The following is a 23,522-nucleotide window of genomic DNA, read 5'->3' as shown; positions in this document are numbered from 1 at the left end:
TCACTAATTTCAAGCCAAGTGTGATGGCAGTAAAGTCTCTTAGGAATTGTTCTGTGGGTCCAAAGTGAGTCACAAAGCAATGGAGATGTGTAAGTAGGAACGGCTGAAAATGACAGAGGATGGAATTAGGATGACCCTGGACCCCTGGTCCAAACTTAGTTGACGTAGTCCTAAGGGGAGCAGCATTTTATTTAATGTGAGGATAAAGCTATTTATTAGTACATATATGTTTAGTCTCTTTTCAAAAAAAGAGAGATCAGTCAAGTATCATAAAGAAACTCTTGAGTACAATGACTGCAAGTGAGACATAAAGTTATAGAGAGTGATGGGAGCAGGAAATGCAAGACACCAACTTACTGTATTTGTGAAGATCAAATGGCTTGAAGAATTTTTGACAATATTGAATCTATTTCCCTCTCATTGTTTCAATGTTTGTGGAAATCATTAAATGTTTACATTCTAACTTATTATTCATAATTTTTATCTGTAAAAGATGCATTATTTTATAATATATATATATATATATATATATATATATATATATATATTGAATGAGGTAAAAATACATGAAAGCAAAATAAACACTTCTAAATAAGTGTCAACATATCTTATTTTGAGGCTAGACCTTGCCACTTTGCCTCCGAAAGAGAAAACGACAAAATTCAAAACCCATAATATATTTTAAACGGTATTGACTTGTCTTCTAAAGACAGCATAGTATATTACTTTTTCTTAAATACCATATTACTTGAAATAAAAAACCAAATTATTTATGTTTTACTATAGAAATCAGTGATGCATGTGCAACAGAAATAATGTAGAAGTGAAGAAATTTAAGTAGTCTCAAAGGTATCCTGATACTGAACTGTGAAAAATTGCTTTGTTTCTCTGAACTGATAAGATCAAATGAAGACTTGAATAGATAAGCTTCACATAAATTAGTGTATAAGGCGTAGTTCAATAATTGTGTTATATTGTATTTAGAAGAAGAACTGCAATAAAAGTCCTATGAGGAGAATATAGAAGAAGGGAAACTGCCAAGAGCCAGTCTGGAAAAACATAACTTAGTTCAACATTGGAAACTGGAAATGTGAGGAATGATGCAACAACCCACACTGAATCCTAATGTATCAGAAAAATGTAACTGAGATATGATGGCAGGTTCAGATCTGCTCAGGGAGATGAGACTCTTACATAGAAGTTAAATTCCATACACATACACACACATAAACACACACACACACACACACACACACACACACACACATATGAACAAAAACAGGATGATCATTGAGGTGAAACCTAATGCTAATAAAAATACAGTTAAGTGAAAGTTTCTGAAAGATGCAATTTTCAAGCCCTTCTAAGATTTCAGGACTGAAGTCTGAGAAAATACTGAGTTGGCTATTTGTTCAAAAGTATTAAACAAAAGAGAACATATTAAATATGAATCCGTAACAGAGAAAATACATTCAATTTCATGTACAATATTATTTTTCTTGAATTATCTTCAAGTCCTTTTATGAGTTATGGAAAGGTAAGTAAATATTTGGTGTTCTTTTGGACATTTCTCAGATGCTCTACCAAATCTTAGTGAGTGCTAAGATGTCAGAGGCAAAGAGGTGGGAGGATGGAATCAAGAGCTCTAGGAGCAGGGACTAGAAAGGGGACAACTTTTGGAACGTAAATAAATAAAATAATTTAATAAAGAAAAGGTGATGGAACATGATGAAAATCCTAATGTATATAACTGATTAGGATAGGTTACAGAAGTAATATATTTTAAATTCTCATTCTATATTTTTACTATTACTATTACTATTATTATTATTATTAATACTATTATTATTGAAAACATGCACAAGGAAGATTGGAGCAGTAGGTTAGACTAAAGTAAAATATTGTTGATATGAAAAGGAAGAGTGGAAAAGTAAGTTAGGAGATTTTGCAAGAAAGGGATAAAAGTTCAGAAGAAGAAAGATGGACAAAAGCAGCAAAACTGGTATTTGAAGTGTTATAGGGTAATATATTATTTACAACTACTTAAAATTGTAATTAATATATAAAAGTGTGTCTATAATCTATATTTTTCTATCATTCACCTACCCATTTATCATCTGTCATCATCTGTCTATATACTGTTTACCTATTTATCAACCTAATGTTTAAGTGAAGCTACCTAGGATGTATGTATGTATATGAAATCACAGTGTCAGGTAAGAGGAGGTTCCTTTCAAGTTGTTGGTAAGGGGTCTACAAGGTACTCAAAGCAATATAATCTTGGTTGATCTTGGTTTTTCTCATAAAATGAAAGTAAGATCTTATGGCTGAAGACACCGCACACACATAGAAGTCAACCATCCTTCTGAATCTGACCTGAAAGACTCACTCTTGAACATTAGAGCTCATCGTTTCTGCACAAGACATATGTACTGGATAGCTTTGTGTCAACTTGACACAGCTGGAGTTATCACAGAGAAAGGAGCTTCAGTTGGGGAAGTGCCCCCATGAGATCCAGCTGTAAGGCATTTTCTCAATTAGTGATCAAGGGGGGAGGGCCCCTTGTGGGTGGTGCCATCTCTGGGCTGATAGTCTCGGGTTCTATAAGAGAGTGGACTGAGCAAGCCAGTAAAGAACATCCCTCCATGGCTTCTGCATCAGCTCCTGCTTTCTGACCTGCTTGAGTTCCAGTCCTGCATCCTTTGGTGATCAACAGCAGTATGGAAATGTAAGCTGAATAAACCCTTTCCTCCCCAACTTGCTTCTTGGTCATGATGTTTGTGCAGGAATAGAAAGCATGACTAAGACGACATATAAGCTACAAAGTGAGAAGCTATCAATAATCCTATCCAGCTGTAAGTTCAAGAGGCACAATCATGATTAGCACAGAAAGATATTCCTAAAAGCACAGTAGTGGCACATGTATCCTGGGCATAATCAAGAGGCAAGGTTGCTCCATAGGAACATACTTCCTTGAATACAAGAATACATTCTTGCATAGTAAATTTATACAACTACTGGTAATGTCAAGACCATGGAACTCAGAGCAATATCTAATTCTGCTAATTTCCTAAACCAGTATGATCTTTAATTGCATTTTAACATTTGTCCTTATATCCACAGATAAGTGTAGCTCTGACACCTCATCAAAGAGATTTATTTTTATAACAGATGGAGATAATTACAGAAAGCCACAACTGGTCAAAATGCTGACCATGTTGTGCCTGCCCCCAATTAATACTGCTACAACACAGCCTCAAGACTTAACAGTGAGGACACATCACAGAAAAAGTGTCAGAAGAGACAAAGAAAGCAAGGCAGTTGCTGCAGGATAATTTTATTAGGAAAAGAAAAAAGACAGTCATGAAGTATATGGGCTGTGGGTAGAACTCTGAGGTGTTGGGGGAAAAGTGAAGGAGAGTCAGTAGAGCCTATGGAATTCTCTAATGGGGCATAGCACCTATCTTCTAAGTTTTGCACACGAAGGTGTAGTACGCTAATGAAATACATAAGAAAGACTTTCACAGCAAAGCTTATTTCATTATTGAAAAGAGAAGTAAATATAACCTTTATATTCAATTTAATACATTTAACACTTCGACATTTGTCAGTGTGTCTAAGATGCCCAGCTGATTTTTGTGCCACTCAGCTCTAACAAGCTTGCTTTCTATTTTTCTATTTTTAATTATCCATTTTTATTGGATATTTTATTTATTTACATTTCAAATGTTATCCCCTTTCCTGGTTGCCACACTGCAACCCCCCATCCCATCCCCCCCCTCAACTCCCGCCTAACTGCCCTGGCATTCCCCTATAGGAGCCTTGAGATTTTACTCAGACTTAAACAGTTTGCCTTTTCAGGTTTCAGTTCTGAGTTCTAATGTAAACTTCTAGGACATTCTTATCCTTACCCCGTACTAATGCCACCCTTATAGCTACTCACTGTTTTCATAAAAGCATTTAATATCTACCATTGCGTCAGTTGCCAGTCACTGTTTATACCACTAGAATAAGACACCCAGTTCTATTTGAAGGACCTTTCGTCTGACATGTAGTAGCTACTAAAGAAGCATTAATGAGTTATTATAAATGACAAGGAATGGGTCTTTTCTCTATGATAAAAATCTGTCTTTTATATTGAGTACCCACAATCTACTTCTTCATGTCATTTAACTATGGGGGAGCAAGACATTAAGTTCAAACATGTTATCTTATTGCTTGAGAAGTGATACAGGAGGATGTTCAGCAATACAAGGGCAGCATAGGCTACACGATGAGACCTGGTTTAAAACAGAACAAAGAAAAGTAAATAAAGATGTTTTAAAAGCATATGAAAGATAGGATTATAGTATTATGATATTTCACATTTAAATTAGTATTCACTATGAGCCTAAAAACACTTATTCCTATCTTTTGGTATATCTTTTTCACTGCTTTCCTTCTTTCTGACATTGTCAGAGAAACCAGTTATTTTCATTGCACTGTCTTATTCATTTCTAAGTGTTATTAACTATTTTGTTGCCGCTTTCCTTGTTTCTCAAGGTTTCAGTTTTACTCCTTCAAAACTGTTTATATAAAAGTGTTTGATAAATTATATAGTTGTACACATAACAGTATTTTCAATTTTTGAATTTTATTCTAATAGGAAAAACATTTCACTGTAAAGATAATTAATTCTTTCCAATTTACAATTTCAGCTATGTGAAAGTTATACAGTAGCTGAGTAATGCTTAATATTAGAGAGTTGCAACATGAAATTGTGCTTAAAATAAAGAATTGGTTTTTTGGTGTTCGTCTTATTAAAGTATTATATCATTGGCTTGATTTGATAGGCAGAAATGATATTGTTTGGCTATTAACTTTTTAAAATATAGACTTTTAAGATACAGAATTTTCATTAGAATACTCAGCAATATGAAATATATATCACAAATAAAGGATATTTTTCAAGTGTCAATGCAACGTAGCAGTTTTCATTTGAGGTAAGTAACAAATTTTACATTTAAACAGAAAAATAGGAAAAATATAAAAGTAATGAATTAACGTTCATGAAAGATAAATATTTCATTGTAATCATGAAGTAGCACCTAAAGAAAGTGAATGTGAAATGTCATTGTTTATTTGTCTTCTAAATATTAATAATACCTGTTATGAACTGTAGAATTAGGGTTTCCATTCTAATGGAAGTAAATACCGTTGAATAATAATTTATTTTAATGCTTAATAACTTTAAGCATTGTTGAGTGAAAGTTTTCCTTGGACATTCCAAACAAGACTAATCTCAGATTTTTGTAGTGCAGAAAATAAAGTTTAAATTAATGTATTCAAAACTGGGGGAAAATTAACAATATACCACACATTAACCAAGGATCAAGAGTAAATTCAACATCCCTATCCATCCACTGGCTCCTATTCAATATATTTTTCAAAAGTTTTAGCTAGAGCAATGAGACAAAAGAAATAAATTCGATAATCATAGGGAAAGAAATTAAAATGTATCCTTTTGCCTGTGATAAGTTTTTATACCTAAAAGGCCCTCGAGATACGACGATCTCTAAGAACTGATAAATATGTTGGCTCTATAACAGATTATAACATTAACACACAAAAATCAGTAAACTCTGTATATACCATTGTCATCACAGTGAAATGTAAAACACTCAATTCATTATAGAAACACAAACACCCTCCCATACACACACACACACACACACATACACACACAAACCCCAATCTAGAAGTAGTAAAACAGCAACAGGGAATTAAACTATCCAATGAAACAGAAGTGCATTCCAATGAAAGTTTTATGATGATGAATAAAGATATTGAAAAAGGCACTAGAAGGTGGAGCGCCTGTGCTCATGGGTTGGATGGAATCAGGGCAGTTTTTGCTTATTTGATTTTGTTTTATGGGTTTTTATTATTTTTTTTGTCTTTGGATTGTATATATGTAAATGGTGTTTGTGCTTGTGTATATGTGTGTTGCAATTTGGGGGGCATGTATTGTGTATGTGCATATGTATATGTGCGTATAAATGTCAAGGCCTGAGGTTGATGCTGACTGTTTTCTTTATTTACTCTTTATTTTATACAGTGAGGCAGGGACTCACTTATAGAAATTAGAGCTCAATGGTTTTCCTTGTCTAACTAGTCAGTTTTATCCTGGAGATCTCCTGTCTCTGTCTTCTATGCACTAAAATTTCAGGTGGGTCACCTGCTAAGGTTTATGGCTTGATTGAGATCCATACTCTAGTTCAGTAAAGGCCTTATCCACTGCTCTTTATCTACTATCTCTTCAGCCTCAAAGTTGTATTAACTTTTAAACAAAATTACCTTATATTTAAAAATCAAGAATGACTACTGAAATTTGAAACATCATTCCAAGAAAGATTTACTATTTAACCATATACTATAAACTCAATGCGTGCTTATTAGCAATAATTTAAGAGAACAATTTTTTTCTCAAAAAGTTTTTAATTGCAAGAGAAGTATAAGAATATATTTCATTATTTTCACTTTAATATTTACTCAGCAACCATAACCTATATTCCCTTACATTCAATAATGGATGCTAAATTTTGGTTCAGAAACTTTTTGAGAAATGTAAAATTGTGAATCTTTGTCATTCAAATGAAGATGTAGAAAACTTGTGTGTGCTTGTGTGTTACACGTGTGTCGTGTGTCGTGTGTCCTGTGTGTGTGTGTGTGTGTGTGCACTCGCATGTGTTGTATGTTCCTCGGGTCCTTTTTATTTCTTGATTAGTCTGTCTAGTATGATGCTAATGAATGAAGAAGTGCAATCTCAGGACTCAGGAAGTAGAGGAAGAAAAATCAGAATTGTAAAGCCACACTCATCTGTATAGCAAATTTGAGACCTGTCTTTGCTATAGGAAATATTGGCTGTTTTAGTCAGGGTTTCTATTCCTGGACAAACATCATGACCAAGAAGCAAGTTGGGGAGGAAAGGGTTTATTCAGCTTACATTTCCATATTGCTGTTGATCACCAAAGGATGCAGGACTGGAACTCAAGCAGGTCAGAAAGCAGGAGCTGATGCAGAAGCCATGGAGGGATGTTCTTTACTGGCTTGCATCCACTGGCTTGCTCAGTCCACTCTCTTATAGAACCCAAGACTACCAGCTCAGAGATGGTACCACCCACAAGGGGCCCTCCCGCCTTGATCACTAATTGAGAAAATGCCTTACAGCTGGGTCTCATGGAGGCACTTCCCCAACTGAAGCTCCTTTCTCTGTGATAACTCCAGCTGTGTCAAGTTGACACAAAGCTATCCAGTACACTGGCATAGTTAAACAATTATTTAATTCTCTTTTCTAAATGACTACTTGAAGGAATAAAATTTCTTTTAAGTCAAGAATTGGGGCATAATCATTAAGAAACTCAATTTTTGACACAATTAGAAAATAAACAACTTAATGCTAATTCTAAGCTTTCTGGTTACAGATTTGTTTCCAAGTGGTTATATCATACTTGAGACACAGAACACTCCAGAAAAATGGTTTAACCTTTTTTTCTTTAAATTATAATTAAGTCATAAAATTTCTTGAAAGCTAATGAAACACTGATAAGATGATGAGACAGAAGCACATTGTAATTGCTGAATATATTTATAGTGGATTATTAACTTGTGAATTATGGTAATTATCGAGTTTCCTATAAAAACTTTCATGTGTAGCCCCTGTTATATTTGCTAATTAGAATTATAACTAAGTTATAAAGAAACAATGCATATTTTCATAAAATTTTAATTAGTGAAAAGAAACTAGGATGTGTTTGCAAAGATATTATTTAAAATTACTATTGCAGCTACTTAAAATGTATAAATTACTATAGTACTTCTATGATTATTTTAATATTAATGTTGTTTGAAGATAGAGTTATTATGAAAATTGGCATTTCTATTTGCTGCCTTTTTGTGCTGCCATTTTTGTTTACTTGGAAACTTTCAATTACTTACTGATTTATTTTCAAAAATTATTTCTTTATTAAACTACAGAATTTTAGGTTTCATAATGTATTTTTGTCTTTCAATTATTGTTTGAGTCTTTTATACATGCATATAGTGTATTCTGATGAAACTGTCTATTCATTACCATCAACTTGTTTTATACCTCAATCGCCAATCTCTTCCCAAATTCATGTATTCTTTTTTATATCTACAAAGTTCACACAAAGCTTCCAGACTTGGTTGTAGAGTCATCTATGACACATACATGTAGAGTCAGGGCTTATATCTATGAAGAAAGCTGACACTGTTCTTCCAAAAGCTGTGAGTTGTTAAAAGCTCCTCAGTGTTGGGTCTTCATGAGCCCCTTCCCCACTGCGAATTTAGCTGTATTTGTTTTGGGTGAGGTTTGTGCATGTGGTCCTAGCCACTATGAAGTCATATGAGTAGTGTTCCTCTCATGTCTTCCAAAAAAAAAAAATATATCCTTTCATTTTAGCTCTAAATTTTGTCTCTGTACCTATATCTACCCTCTGAGCTCATATCTCTAGCTGCATATATAGTAGAAGATGGCCAAATAGGCCATCATTGGGAAGAGAGGCCCCTTGGTCTTGCAAACTTTATATGACCCAGCACAGGGGAATACCAGGGCCAAGAAGTGGGAGTGGGTGGGTAGGGGAGCAGGGGCGGGGGTGGGGTATAGGGTACTTTCGGGATAGCATTTGAAATGTAAATAAAGAAAATAACTATAAAATCAATTAATTAGTTAATTAATTTTTTTAAAAAAGAATCAATCCAGGGATAAGATCTCTTAAGGCCCTGTAATTAAGAGTTTACTCCTCTCTGGATGGTTATTCTGCTCCATGAGTGTTTTGTTCCCCCTTCTAAGAAGGATCAAAGTATCCATACTTTTGTTATTGGGATCCATCCCATAAACAACCAACAAAACCAGACACTATTGTGGAGGCCAAGAAGACCTTGCTAACAGGAGTCTGATATAGCTGTCTCTTGAGAGGCTCTACCAGTGTCTGATAAATACAGAAGTGGATGCTCATAGCTATCCATTGGATAGAGCACAGGGTCCCAAATGAAAGAACTAGAGAAAGTACACAAGGAGCTGAAGGGGTTTGCAGCCCCATAGGAGGAACAACAATATGAACTAGTCAGTACCCCCAGACCTCCCTGGGACTAAACCACCAACCAAAGAAAACACACAGCGGCACTCATGGCTCTAGGTGCATATGTAGCAGAGGATGGCCTAGTTGGTCATCAATGGGAGGAAAGGCACTTGGTCCTATGAAGGTTCTATTCCCTAGTATAGGGGAATGCCAGGGCCAAGAAACAGGTGTGGGTGGGTTGGTGAATGGGGGTGGGGGGAGAGGATAAGGGGTTTTCTGATGGGAAACTAAGAAAGGGGATAACATTTTGAAATGTAAATAAAGAAAATATCTAAAAAAAAAATATTACTCCTTATAGCCATGCAAAATAATGGACCATCTCCAGAAAAGTTACTTGTTAGTTTTGCCTCTCCTAGATGGCTCCTGACAAGTTATCATATTGTTCCTGACCTAGAAGAATGTAGGCTTAAGCTTCTTTGATGATAAGCACGGGATTGTGGTGAGTTCTAGCTAACTGAATATGAGAAAAACAAAACAACAACAAAAACTCAAAAAACAAAAACAAAAAAACAAAACAAAACATACATTCTATACTGAAGTTAATGAAAATGTTCATTAAGATTGGTCAACTTTGCCAGGCGTGGTGGTGCATGCCTTTAATCCCAGCACTTGGGAGGCAGAGGCAGGCGGATTTCTAAGTTTGAGGCCAGCCTGGTCTACAGAGTGAGTTCCAGTACAGCCAGGGCTACACAGAAAAACCCTGTCTCAAAAAAAAAAAAAAACAAAAAAACAAAAACAAAAACAAACAAAAAACAAAAACAAAAAACAAAAACAAACAAACAAAAAGATTGGTCAACTTTTCTCCTCTAATATTAGGAATGAAAGAACACATGCTTTAGTATAGACTTCTAAAAGCCAAAAAGTTGTAACAACTACCTGCCACAGACTACCTCCTTTCTGGGGTCTCCTATCTGTGTGGAATGGGTCTCTGGTTGCAGGTGAGCAAGGATTTGGCAAATGACAAACAGACAGACATGAGAGAGCATGTTATATCTGAATGTAATTTGTCAAATCGAGCATCAGACTATTTATACAGAAGAAAATAGGGAAGTCATACAAAACAGAGGATTGCAAACACAGAAGGACTGGCAGGAACCAACTGGGATAAAATTCAATGTTAACAGCTGGAATCAAAAACAGCTCCACCTAAAGTCAGTTTAAACTTAGAAGCCAGGGGCAAGGGCTTCATGTCCTTGCCATAGTTCCTATAGTCCACCTTCCCCTTAGGCCATTGTAAATACTTGTGTATGGGTGTAACTCAGCTATCTAGGGTTCTATGTATCTACTCTGGTTCCTCTTTAAATCACAAACTTCCTTCTTCCTAGAGAATGGTAAATTCCTATGTAGGGCAGAGACTTAGTTACCCAAGCCCAGGGTCGGATCAAGGACTGCCTAGAATCTAACTTAGCTATGTCAAAAGTCAAACCTTAGGAACACTTACAATAAAGCAGTATTAAGGGAAAGCGCACAGATCTGTTTACCAAATAAAGCAAGGACATTGGAGCATTCCTTATACAGGATGCCATGATTCCAGGAGACTAAGTTTCCATGAACTTTTCGCCTCGGGACAGTGCCCAGGTTTTTGGGGCCTGTCGAGCTTGTCACTACTGGAGTGGATGTAGCAACTACCTCCACAACGTAGGTCACTTCTTGATCAAAAGAAATACTTTTGTTATATTAAGCCAGTATATTTTGATACTTATAGATCAGTCATTATATGTTAATGAATGCAAAGTTTATTATGCTTTTGATATGGTTCCCGGTCTCTGAAATACTCATTGCTTCACTTATGAAAGTATAAGCTTTTAAGGAATGGCATGGCTATATTCTGGTGAAGACCTTTTATGTTTCACACTGCATACACTTGCTACATTATAACGGCATATAGAGGGCAGCAAGCTTTCTGGACTCCTCTTATATAAAAGAATGAATCCCATTTGGACTATTTTTCTTCCCAGATGCTAAATTTCTCAATACCATCTATCTCTGTATATAGTCTGCATTTCTATAACAGAACACCAGACACAGGACACTTATTTTTATACACTTAGTTCCTACAGCTGTATTCCTGAGAAGCCTAACAATAAGGTGCTGGTATCCAGTAAGAAGCTTCTTCTTGGCTTCTGATGCTATAGAATGCATAATATAACAGGACGCCAAGTAGATCAGCCTTCTTTCTTCTCTTACATGGGTACTTAAAACCTCTGGGGCCACATTATCAGGATCTAATATAAAGAAAATGATTTACAAAACAATCTACTTCTAAATACTATCTGTATACTAATTTTATAATTATGCTACCAGCATGTAAATTTGGCAGGGAGCACATTCAAACAATCTTGACATCATAGTGAGGGTTAAATTACAATAAATAATATTGGGGGATTCAAACATTTAGTCTTGGCCTTCATTTTGAGAACTTTAAAATATTTTGAAGTGGGAAAAACACATGAAGGTTTATAAATACTCTCCAAGCCTAGGTAAGACTTACAGTACCTCTCATAAATGGCAGGTTGGGCATTTTTTACAAGAATGTTTACCAGCCTAGCATTCTAGTATCTTTCTTCTCATGTATTTTTGATAACACTTCTTGAATGTGGCTGTACATACATTCTGAGATGGGCAGTAGGCAGTGTGCCATAGTGACATTTAGATTTTACTAAGAAAAACTAAGAAAAATGTTCCAAGTTGTTCAGTTTTGTTCTTAAATCATTTTTCTTATAAGGTACAAATTGTTTGGGCTGCAAAGACTGAATAGCTGGATATCAAAAACATGAAATCTTGTAATTTGAACCATCTGAGAGACATTCATCTTATGAATATGTAAATAAGATTTAATAACCACTACATTCTTGGAGCTTCCCCAGATGTGTTTTCAAATGGTTGTTTGGGGCCTGCCTTTTAAGTTCTTTTAAGATTTTTGCTTTTTATTTTCATCCTACTGACATATCATGGAAAGGACAAGTGATTACCTCATGAAGCTTTCTTCCAAATATGAAATATGTATGTGAGACATTCTTAGACAAACACTACATTTTCTAAGCTGATTTAACATCTTTTGGGGCTCACTCTTAGTGATTTCATTAGGCCTTCTAGAATACAGATTCTCATAAGAAACAATACTTAATTTAAATAGCACATTTTTTCTCTTATGAGTATCTTATTTAAAAGTTCTCTCCTTTCTATATAATATTTGAATAACAGAAGACACAAGTTGTATGAACATAGTTCTTCAGAAACAAGACAATTTTAATAATTGTTGTTCTTAAGCAACATCTTCAAATATATGTTTTTTTATATACTGATGCTTTTTCTAGTCTTAGAATTTATCAACTTTATTTAGTTGTACTTTTAATCATGTAGCATATGCTAGCTACTACATTTCAAATTGATCCATTTTCTGGGATTATAGGTATGTAATGCAACCTAGATTAGAAATGATTTTAGGATTAGTAAAATTTTTGACCCTACTCATAACACAAAACTCTTCTCAGCTTATATACGAGTCTGGACTAATGCTGTACTAATACCACATTCCAATTAGATAATGATTTCATATAAGTTTAAAGTAACATAGAAGTTAAAATTAATATGCATTTGAGTACATTTGTAGATACATGAGATAGATACAGATTACAGCAAAGGAGGAACACCTTTGCTAGGCCTCATATGCCTTCTGGTAAAAACAGCAGTTTCTGTGTTGGTAGATGATGCACATATGCCTATATATTCCAAAAGCTTCACCTGTCACAAGAATGGTAAGTCACATATAGAAGTAGGGAAAACATGGCGACTAAAGAGAATATAAGGAGGGGTTAAGGAGTGGTACAAATATTCTAAGATAATAGCTATGAAATTGCAATACTGCCATCTCTTCTCAGTATTGAAGTTAATCAGCATTATAGTCACAAGAGCTCTTGTTCTGCCATAAGATAATAGCAATGAAGAAGATATTTTAATTATATTACATGTTAACATAGAAAATAAAAATATAGTAAAAATCATACTTCATTTCCTAATAATTACTATTTTTCTCTTTACTTTTATATATTTTAATCAACTCCATCTATTATAGTTAAATCTTATTAATTAACTTAATGTATCAAAGAGGTGTATATTGAATGTTTTATTCTATAAAGAATTATCCATCAAATACCTTAGTATGAAGAATTTAAGATCTCTAATGTATCTTCTCCAGATTGTTGAAACACAAACTTAATCATAAATAATGTCAAAAGAATGAACAAGGCTCTGTTTCAGTAAATATTTGATAATTTTATAGGTAAATATATATAGAATATATGGAAATAAAAATAAATGGTAGATTTATGCCTACATATATTATACACACACACACACACATATATATATATATACACACACACACACACATATATGTGTAACATATATAATTTATCTTTAGAACTTTTTATGGAAACATTTAATATAAAATCTTGTAAAAATATATATTTCATTTTTGTAAAAGCATCTATTATAACCTCATTTATTTAATAAATCACTGGTAACAATTTTAATAATTATGTATACTTTCAAATGTCATACAATATGGACTTAATGCATTGTGTTGATATATCTGTGCACACATATACACAAATATTTTTAACAATTATAACTAAGAAAGGAGAGGCTATCAATGTGAGAAGATTACATAAATGAAGTTGGAGGGAGAGGCATTGTAAAGGCTAGAGAAAAAGGAGGGGAAGTCATATAATGTTTAATTTGATTAATTATATATTTAATGTAATAATGGTCACTAAAATACAAAACTTACATGTGCTTCTTAGAAATTAAACACCATAACTTACCCAGTTAATACTAAAGAATAAAACCTATGACTATATTACATTGATATATATATATATATATATATATATATATATATCTTTTAGAAATTTTCCTTCCTTAGAAATACCAGATTATAGGCATTGCTTTGTTCTCTGCCTCAGAAAATTCATTAAAGCCAATAATAACAGAGAAATGTGTCCCTGGCTGGAGCAAATATTTCTTCTATCAGAACGTGAGGATGCTTATCTGAATAAATAACAAGTAAACTATCAGTTTACTTGAGAAAATTTTCCTTGAAAACTACACATTTCTAAAGCATTGAAACTTTATGCCACATAATGTTCCCAATGATCATTCTGCATACTAAATACTGCATTAAGTAAGTTCCCTGAAGCCAGAAACCTAGACCCTAAAAGTAGCCTCGTGTGAGTAGCCCTGATGAGGAATCACCAAGTTAATCCTTCTAGATACATTTCATGAAATTCATTTGTTTCAACTTGATCACCACATTTCCTGGCACTCATTCAGGAGCTCGCTGAGATTCTAATATGTCCATCTGAGACAGACCCTTAATTCCCACTGCAACACTCTTGAGACCTTTTACCTCCTGAGTGGTGATTAGATCATTAAGACCATTCTGTCCTGATGTTCATGTTGTTACTATGAAGGGGCTCACTATATCATGTGTTGATATCATGTGTAAATTTTCAGATGAACGTGAATCACTTTTCAAAAGAAACACAAAAGGTCAATAAATATAGAGAAAATGCTCATTTTCCTTTTAAGTGAAGTGAGATGAACTCCAGAAAGGCAAATATCACAGACTTATATTCTCATATCTGAAATACAAAAAAATAAAAGATGTGAAGTATAAATGGAAAGTATGAATAAGAACAGGAAGATTGTGGGCATGTAATAAAATATTGGAGGAGTAAATATAATGAAATTAATCTGATATATTATACTACCTGAGTGAAAATGTCACAAAGAAGTTTTTAATATTGTATGAGCCTGTCATCTTGTAAGTGCAAGAAAATTCCTTCTTTATAATTTACCCTGTGTTACTGACACTTCCCAAAACCCCAAATAAATTAATAGAAGAATGCATAATCAATACTCCATACATATTAGAATTCTTCATTAAATATTATATATATTTGCAAAAATTGAATTTTATTTCTAAAAAAAACTAAAAAACTTACTAAAACTATGAAACAGGAGGTTTTTATACATTTTCTCAACTCTGTTTTTAGTCTATAAAAATTAACAGACAAAACACATGTGCATTTTCCTTGTCCTTACTTGTTCTCTAGTGTGGGCTCAATTGTTTTCCTTTTAAATAGTTATTTTTCATACAGTATATACTAATTATGGCTTTCCCTCTCTCTAATCCTCCCAGCCCCTCCACACCTCCCTTTTCTTCCAGATCCACTCCATTTCTGTCCCTCCTTAGAACCATCTAAGGAGATAATAATAAAATGAAGCAAAAAAACAAGCGAAGCAAAAGAGAATGACACAATCAGAAGTAAAAAACAAAACAAAACAATGAAAAACAACAATAAACACAATATAGACACAGGACACAGAGACTCACACATTTGCACACTCAGGAATCCCAAAGCAATGGACTTGGTTTCTTTTTCTTTTTTTAAAGGTACATTTATTTGGTGATTATTTATTATTATTATTATTATTATTATTATTATTATTATCATTACTATTACTATTCTTTAGTCTGTTTTTTACAGTCCAGCCACCATCTGCCATCCCGCTTCCAATCTGCTTTCCAACAGTTCCTCATCCCATTCTGCCTCCCCTCCAAGGGGATGTCCCCAACTCCCACCCTCAGGCCATCAGACTTGCCCATTCCCTGGGGCCTCAAGTCTTGAGGGGTTAGGTACATCTTTTCTCACTGAAGCCAGACCAGGAAGTCCTCTGCTGTACACGTGCCAATGGCCTCCTATCTGTTGGTGTATGCTGACTGGTTGATGACTCAGTATCTGAGAGATCTCTGGGGTCTTGGTTAGTTGAGCTGTTCATCTTCCTATGGGGTCGCCCTCCTCCTTGGCTTCTTCCAGTCTTTTCCTAATTCAACCACAGGGTTCCCTGATGTTAACCTCTTGGTTGGGTATAAGTATCTGAATCTGACTCTTTAAGCTGCTTGTTGGGCCTCTCAGAGAGCAGCCATGCTAGGCTTTAAGCACGCGGCATCAGTAATAGTATGAGGCCTTGAAGCTTCCTCTTGAGATGGATCCCAATTTGGCTAGTCACTGGACCTCCCCTTTCTCAGTCTCTTCTTCATTTTTGTCCCTGCAGTAGTTTTAGCCAGGAACAATTCTAGGTCAGAGTTTTTGACTGTGGGATGCTCTCAAGACTCTAGGGCATTTCATGTAAGGTCCCTCCCTTTGAGTCCTGAGTGTCTCTAACATCATAGGTCTCTGGTACATTCTAGAGGGTCCCCCCACCTCCTACCTCCCAAGGATGCCTGTTTTGATTCTTTCTGCTGACCCTCAAGGCTTCACTTCCGTTCCCCCCATTACCTGTTCATGTTCCTCTTTTCACCTCCTATCCCCTCTCTCAACCAGGACGATCCCTTCTTCTGCCTCTTTTGATTTCTGTAGCTGTCTTCAGACACACCAGAAAAGGGCATTAGTTCCCATCACAGATGGTCGTGAGCCACCATGTGGAATGGAAATTGAGTTCCATGAATGAAAATTGAATTCATGACCTATGGAAGAATAGCCAGTACTCTTAACCATACACCATCTCTCCTGCCCCTGCAAATGACTTGCAGTGTTAAAAATAATAATTTTTCTGATGTACCATTATGAGGCGAATAACCTCCAAAGATAATGTGTGTGTGTGTGTATGTGTGTGTGTGTGTGTGTGTGTGTGTGTGTTCCATCTTCTGGTGGGCATGTTGTCTACCTTCAAGAGTAGTTTGCTTTTCTAGTGATAGTCCCTTGAAGAAAATGTATTTGTCTATCTATCCATTTATCTATCTATCTATCTATCTATCTATCTATCTATCTATCTATCTATCAATCTATCTATTTATTTATTTATTTAGTAAGTAGTTATCAATTGGGGATAGCTTCTAGCTTAGGGGTGGGGCCTTGTGTTCACTTCTTTCAGCTCTAAGACCACAGGACAAATGAAGGTCCTGCGCATCCTTCTTCAGATTCCGTGGATTCCTATGACCCTTGGTTGTACTGTGTTTAGAATGCCATGCTTCCTTGGTGCTGTCAATTCACTCTGGGCAGATGTTTTCAGCCTCCTCTTCCACCATGTTCCTTGAGGCCTGAGGGAAGGATTTATCAGAGAATTTTTTTCCTTTTAAAAATTATGATTTTTAAAATTATCTTTGGGTATGGGTGCTTTGGGAATAGAGGCCCCTTGGTCTTGCAAACTTTATATGACCGAGCACAAGGGAAGGCCTGGGCCAAGTAGTGGGAGTGGGTGGGTAGGGGAGCACGGGCAGGGGGGTATAGGGAACTTTCAGGATAGTATTTGAAATGTAAATAAAGAAAAAAAAAAGATAAAAAAAATATGTTGCCTGTGGAGGCCAAAAGACAATGTTAGATGCCCTAGAACTTTGTTATGAATGCTTGTGAGCATTCATGTAGGTGTTGAGAATAGAACCCAAGTTCAGGGCAAAAAGTATACAGTGCTTTTAAATGCTAAAATATCTTTCTATACACCCCTATGATACTTTTTAATATAGCATTGAAATCCAAATCTGAATGATTCATAGAAAGGAAGAGCAAATAATATAAAAGGGGAGTGACTTTATAACTTCCAAAGATAGAGAATCCCCAACTTCTTTGAAAAGAAGAGAAAGGGCTCCATTTCTAGAAATAAAGGAGCTCATAGATGTACATCTGCATTCTCTGAGTACACAAGCATACACATACTGAGCCTCATGTGGGTAAGAACAGGTGTAAATATGCCACACAACAAATAATAAAATTATTTTGTGGAATTGAATTTGCTATAAATTGGTATGTTATATTATCAAATGGTTGAACATAGCTAGAAGTGTGTTCACCCAATAGAGAATCTGATTACTTAAAGGAATAAAAATAGTTCTCTAATGTTGTCTGTCTTTGCATTTGTAGTAGCTTCATTCTAGGACTTTCTGTAGAAGCTCAGATATCTTCTAGAAGATGATGTTCTCTTTCACATAAAATTACATTATAACTTATAACATTTGCCCCATTGTAATATTAGTTTTAATAATTAATTTGATGCAAAAGTCATATAAATAACTGCTATAATTATTAAGAAAAACAAAAAGTAAATAAGTCTACATAGATTTTTTTGTGGATACAAATATTTTTACAATACATTTTTCTTTTAATTTTTTCTTTACAAGACATATTCTCATCACATTTTCCTCCACATATCCTCCTTAAATATATTAAGGAAGAACCAACTCTATACCTTATTTCTTCTCTCTTCAAAAACAAAACAAAGAAACAAACAAGAAATATATGTAAAATTATAATAATAAAAATCAGAAATGAATATATACAATCAACAGCTCAATAAGATAAAAATATCCAAGAAAATCAACATGAGATAAATAGTGTACAAAATACCATTAGGCTCATTTTGAGTGGCATCTACTCCTAAGATTTGTACCTGCACATAACTGGGGTTAATATATGAGATAAGACTCTATTGAAAAAGACGTATTTTGCTTTGCAAGGAGGTACCAATTTCACCTTGATTTATGCATAAAGGTGGAAGCCTGAATCCTCTTCCACTTCTCAGTGCAGAACTCCAGTGCAAAGCATGTGTATGCTACTTCAGCCTCTGTAAGCAGGCATGCGAGCATCATTTCTGTTGTATGTAGAATACAGTTTTTCTGAAATTACTCTTTGCCTCTGGCTCTTATAATCTTTCTTTCTCTTTTTTTTCATAGGTTCCTGAGTCCAGAGAAAAGAATTTTATGAAGGCATCATATTTAGGAATGGGTATTGCAAAATGTCTCACTCTCTGCATATTGTTCAGTTTGTGATCTCTGTATTAATTACTGTCTACTATAAAAAGAAGCGTATCAGTGGCTGCCTGAACAATGAACATATGTACAGGTACAGCAGATGCCTCAGTGGGTGCTATATCACTGAGTTATTATATTTAACAAAGAGAAGCACACACATGCGGGTGCAAATTCACAAGCATGCACACAAGTCTGTGAACACACAGAAAATATTTCTAATATCCTTGAGAAATTCTCAGGGTTACATGCCTGTAGAGGCAATCCTTCCACACAAGTTATGGTATAAAATAGAGTACATAATTTGCAATCTTCTGCCTTTACTCTAACGTAGCACCTACTTTTCCAAAAATCTTTCTTACATATCAGCTTATTAATGAAGGCTTGATTTTCAATGGATATGTCTTTTGCTTTACTTTGGTTTTTTTTGTTTGTTTGTTTGTTTATGAAATATTTCACAAGAAACAGTTGTAACATATTCTTGACTCCTCCATAATAACATTACATTTCTACTCAAATATTGTCCATGGTGTTCATAATCATTCATGTTGGGCATTTTCTAAAATTAATTGGAGTCCAAGAGAACTTAGACCAAAAATTATATTATTGAAATATAACTGAAATCAGATTAAACCTACTTTTGAAAAAGGTTTGACTATTCATTAAATAAGGGACTTTGATTCTCAATTTAATACAGTCTCTGAGTCAAAAGAAGGAAGAAGGTTCTAGAAAATTCCAAAAACAGAGATACTTCAGCACAAATATTCTGTAGGAGCTAGACTCCTTAGCTGAGTATAAGGCACATGATTGAAATGTGCATTTTTAGAGTCTACTCTGGTGTGTGTGTGTGTGTGTGTGTTCATGTGTGAGTTCGTGTGTGAGTTTGTATATATGTGAATGTTTGTGTACGTGAGTGGGTTTGTGAGGGTTTGAGAGTATGTGTGTGTATTTGCAAGTTTTGTGTATGATTTTATGTGCATGTGTATGTGCATGTGTGAGTTTGTGATTTTGTGTAAATGTATGCCTATGTGTGTGCATGTACGTACGTGTGTATGAAAGTATGTGTTTGAATGTTTTTGTACGTGAGTGTGCATGTTGATGTACTTTTGTGAGTGTGAAAGTATAAGTATGTGAGTGCTTATGTGCATATGTGTGTATATGTAATGGAGGGAGGAGTGTGAGTGTGCATGCATGTGTATTCTTGTGTATGTGTTGTGAGAGCACATGTGTGTAGTGGTTGTGGGATTGTACCTGTGTTTGTGTCACAGTGTGTATATGGGAGACAGAGGATAGCCATGGAGGTTGGTCCTTATATTTCCCTTTTATGAGACACAGTTTCTTTTGTTGTTTGTTTTATTGTTTATTACACCACTGCATGTACCAGGCAAGCTGACCTGTTGACCGTTGGCAATTTCCCTGTCTCAGCATACCACCTTTCTGTAGGAGCAAGGAGATTATAAATGTGTGCTACCTCTTAAATTTACATGAGTTCTGGTGACTCAAAACCAGGTCCTCACACTCATTCATCAAGTGCTTTTCACGTTGTACCATCTTTGTAAATCTCCACTTTTAATTTTCTCTCACAAAATGTTAATGCTTGGCCAGGTAAACCCAAATTTCAGAGTTTGGCATTAAAGATAGGAATATTGAGAAGTTCAAGAAAAAAATAGCTCCATAGTGAGTCTGAAATTAACTAAAATAAGAGTCAAAATATTAACATCCAAAATTGAGATTGCCTACTTAAATTTTCAAAAGGTAAACTATAAATTATTTGGAACATAAAGCTAGTATTAACTTTTTAGCATTTAAATGAATTATATTAGCTCAGACAATTATCCAGAAAAAGTTTAGATTATGTACAAAGTTGGTTAATTTTCGTTTGATATTTCATATGCTAAGTGTCAAAGAATTCATTCTTATTTTCAAAGTCTTATCATTGCTATAGAATGTCATTCTGAAAAAGATATTCAAAGTTATAACTAATTTAATACAAAGCCTGCATTGTTACCATGGTTAATAACGATAGCTCTTTATTTTCAAAACTGAGCTATAAAACTTTATAATAGCAAAATTTAATAAAAATTTTCAATAAAATCGATTTTTGAAGTATTATGAAGCCAATAAAGAGTTATGCTTCTAAGAATCATGTCAGGAATAAATAGTTCTCTTGAACAATTTTTCCAATTAAATTAAAAGAAAGAATCAGAATTGTTTCATCTAGGAAGTCCAACATTTTAACACCTATCATACAAATACAACAGGTAAGATGAGATTCAATGTATGCACAAAGGCCTATTGTATAACTTCCACAAATGTCATTATAAATGAAGGGGACTTCCAAAGTATTTTTTTTTTTTTTTGGTCTAGATACCTTCCCATAGAAATGATGTTGATGGTCATTTTTATTCAATTGTATCTAGTTACAGAAATCAAAAGGGATATGTTTTAACTAAAATGTAAGATTTTCTATGCAATGTCTGTAACGATTTTGAGGTATTTCAAAAATAAAAATGACCATAAAGATGAGCATGGAGGAAGTTCTAGAGGGGGAAGAGCAGTACCCAGTTTCTACAGAGTAGGGGAAGTAGGAAAATAGTTGGGGTGACTTACCTGCCAAAAGGGTAGAGGGCAACACAGAGTAAGATGTAAAGAGAGGAATAATTCATGCTAGAATGTTTTAATGTCATATTTAATTGTAACATTTTATAAAAGTGTATATGTGTGTGTATCAATAATAAAGTAAAAGAGATTATCAACTTGAGAGGTGAGGTGGCATATAATAGGTCAATGGAGGGTAGTTGGGAGGCGCTGGAAGGAGGAAAGAGCATAGGGCACATAATCTAATTCTTATTTCAATGAAAAACATTTTTTGAAATGATAGTAATTCTGGGATAATTTGGAGGTAGAAAGGGAAGGCAGTATAGTCAATAAATATTATATGAAATTCTCAAAGAATGAATAAAATATTACTACAGATTACTTTCATAGTAATTTGTGATGACGGTGGCCTTCTTTTTTAATATAAAGCAGAAAATTAAAATATGATTTCTGACATAATTTGAAATAGCTTGTTTATTGCTTATATTTTTCATGAACGATTATTGGCTACATACAAAGATATGTTGAATTAGTTCCCTGGATGCTTCGTAGAATGAAACTCTAGTTTTTAGAGTCTCAGAATTTCTCTTAATGATGTGACATAAATACAATTTCATAAATTAATCTATTTTATATTTTCACTAAATATAAAACATTTATTATATTTTTTCATAATTTCTCCCTCTAAATCCTCTCATATATCCGTGCACATTCTCTTTCAAGTTTGTTGTCTTTTTTTACTATTATCACATGCATGTATGTGTGTATACATGTATGTGCCTAAATATAACCTACTCATTTTACAAATTATTACTTCTGTATATATGTTCAAACCTGAATGTTAGGCCTTGTACAATTAATTTATGGATGTTTGTTTTGCTTTTTCCCTTTTATTGAAAATAAATTCTTTTCTCATACTATTTTTCCTGATTATTGTTTCCCTGTCCTTTACTCCTTTGAGAAACTTTGTATATTCCTCCATATATATATATATATATATATATATATATATATATATATATATATATATATATGAAAATTGTAACAGATCAACTTTTTCTTTAAGAAAGTTTATAAATCTATCCTGGAAAACAGAGGTGAGAGCAGGCATTTTAAGTGATTTCCTACTGGGTCCCAGAGATTGCTGAGACAGAGAACCATGCTGAGAATTGCTACCCAGGGATTACTGCTTCAGTGAAACAGTTGCTGCTTAATCATTTCCTTTATAGTGGTGTTTGAGATGGAACCTACACAGGCAAAATCAGATTGTGCAGTGAGAGTAATAGTTTATTCCTTGATCGATTTATTATATATCTATTGATCTATTTACTATGTGATCTATTTATGAAACTTTAACACACTATATCCACAAAAATTTTTAATTATTTTTGTGTCTATTTTGCTATATACCCATGGCTTTTGTCTTTTGTAGGAAGTCATTTAGTATTTGTATCGTGTAATCAACCTAACAGTGCTATTAAATTGACTATTAAATAAATGCAAATTAGCTATATAGCAGAAGGGACAAGCATCCTGTAGCAGAACAACCTTCTTTGTATCTTTCCTTTCCCCTGACTCTTACAGTAGTTATCCAGTATAAATTTATAGATTGATTCAAGGTTATTTATTGAACAGAATTTTGATTGTGAAATTTAATCCTATTTGATTGTGTTTATTATATATAACTTCTTAAATTTGATGGGACCAACAAAATTCAAATAGCTTTCAAACACTTTTTTTTTTCATTAGCTCAATAGGCAAAGAAATAGGAGAGAAAAATAAATATAATTGTTTTTGTTAAATTAAATTATCATTTTCCTACAGAGATCCATTGTGTATGTGGTAGGGGATATATTTATGCGGACCCATATTTCTCTCTCTATTATTTTCTTTCTTTCTTTCTTTCTTTCTTTCTTTCTTTCTTTCTTTCTTTCTTTCTTTCTTTCTTTCTTTCTTTCTTTCTTTCTTTCTCTCTC

The sequence above is a fragment of the Mus pahari genome, chromosome 4 (genome assembly GCF_900095145.1).
Source record: "Mus pahari chromosome 4, PAHARI_EIJ_v1.1, whole genome shotgun sequence".
NCBI lineage: Eukaryota > Metazoa > Chordata > Mammalia > Rodentia > Muridae > Mus > Mus pahari.
The sequence above is the reverse complement of the archived record's forward strand: the minus strand, read 5'-3'. Positions refer to the sequence as shown.